The 1,878-nt window shown below is 46.3% G+C and overlaps 1 pseudogene across 1 annotated transcript; it reads left to right on the top strand.

Annotated features, from left to right (window-relative positions):
• Positions 1 to 1,022: 1,022 nt before the first annotated feature.
• Positions 1,023 to 1,579, top strand: LOC108540917 (D-dopachrome decarboxylase pseudogene; annotated as a pseudogene). Its single transcript, XR_001888808.1, has one exon. The product of XR_001888808.1 is annotated as a D-dopachrome decarboxylase pseudogene (transcript).
• The last annotated feature ends 299 nt before the right edge of the window (positions 1,580 to 1,878 follow it).

Below are 1,878 nucleotides of genomic sequence, written 5' to 3'. Positions count from 1 at the left end.
TTGAGTATTAAACCCACTGAAAGAAGGGAGCAGATGTTCACAAGAGGGAAGTTGGACTGGAATCTCAAACTCTTGGACACAACTAGTGTCCTCATGCTAGAATGAGACACCTACACCCATCAGTATAGAATGAAAACCTTTTTTTTAACAAAATCTGCTTTATTATTATTTTTTTTTGTTGTTGGTGCTCTGTATTACAGTGGCTTTCTTCGTTTTTTTTTTTTTTTTTATTATACTTTAAGTTCTAGGGTAACATGTGGCCGATAAGTGGCAGGTTTGTTACGACCATATGTACGTAGCTTAGGTTAGCCAGGTTGGTGGTTGCTGCAACCATCAACTGCGTCAGCAACCCATCATTCATTGCATTTATATCTGATGAACTCCCCAAGGCAATCCCTCCCTCCTCCCCCCTCCCATGATAGGCCAGTGTTGAGTGTTCCCCTGTTCCCCGGATCCAAGTGCACCTGCATGTTCAGTTTCCCACCTAGGATGAGCACATGGGCGGGTTCTGGTTTTTCTCATTCTTCGTGGATGAGTTGGCTAAGAATGATGGTTTCCAGCTGCATCCATGTCCCTACAAAGGACGCAAACTCATCCTTTTTTATGGCTGCATAGTATTCCATGGTGTATATGTGCCAAGAATGAAAACCTAACTTGACTTCAACACCCAGGAAATGTGAGGTAATCCTTTGAATGGTGTGCAATGGCTACAAGTCTTGGCTCAGTTATCTACGGTCCTATTCAGGATGTTTCTAAGGAGAGCCACTTGTATCTGCCTTTCCATTTATTTCACACTTTTACTTCTCTCTCCTGATTTTCATCAAAAATAAATGTGGGCTGGGCACGGTGGCTCAAGCCTGTAATTCCAGCATTTCAGGAGGCCAAGGAAGGTGGATCACTTGAGGTCAGGAGTTTGAGACCAGCCGGGCGAACATGGTGAAACCCTGTCTCTACTAATAATATAAAAAGCCCTCCCTGGTCCCCGAGCTTTGGGTACCTCGCGCGTTTTTTTCCCTGGAGCAGTTTTCGTTCCTCTGCCCGCCATGCCGTTCCTAGAGCTGGACACGAATTTGCCCGCCAACCGAGTGCCCGCGGGGCTGGAGAAACGACTCTGCGCCGCCGCTGCCTCCATCCTGGGCAAGCCTGCGGACCGCGTGAACGTGACGGTGCGGCCAGGCCTGGCCATGGCGCTGAGCGGGTCCACTGAAACCTGCGCGCAGCTGTCCGTCTCCTCCATCGGGGTAGTTGGCACCGCCGAGGAAAACTGCAGCCACAGCGCCCACTTATTTGAGTTTCTCACCAAGGAGCTAGCCCTGGGCCAGGACCGGATATTTATCCGCTTTTTCCTCCTGGAATCCTGGCAGATTGGCAGGCTAGGGACGGTCGTGACTTTTTTGTGATTGGCACGGAGGGATCCGGGACATTTATGAGCTGGCTGCTTCTTCCAGAGAGATCTCCTGGCAGAGTGAGGGCCTAATGATAACCAGCTTTGGATTATCCCACATGCAACATTCCTGTGATCACATAATCCTCTTCATCCTCATACGAAATAAATGAAGAGAGCTTCCTCGTTCAAAAATAAATAAAATAATAATAATAATAATAATATTAAAAAAAGCTGGATGTATGTGCTTGTAATGCCAGCTACTTGGGAGGCTGAGGCAAGAGAATTGCTTGAACCTGGGAGGCAGAGGTTGCAGTGACCCGAGATCATGCCACTGAACTACAGCCTGTGTGACAGAGCAAGACTCAGTCTCGAAAAATAAGAAAATATCATAAATAAATAAATAAATAAATAAATAAATAAATGTGGAATCAAGTGAGATGAGATTAGAAATATCTGTGGAATAAGGAAGTCCTGAGTACTATGTAGAAAGA

This window comes from Rhinopithecus bieti, unplaced genomic scaffold (assembly GCF_001698545.2).
Source record: "Rhinopithecus bieti isolate Rb0 unplaced genomic scaffold, ASM169854v2 scaffold_18956, whole genome shotgun sequence".
NCBI lineage: Eukaryota > Metazoa > Chordata > Mammalia > Primates > Cercopithecidae > Rhinopithecus > Rhinopithecus bieti.
This window is presented reverse-complemented; position numbering and strand designations above follow the sequence as displayed.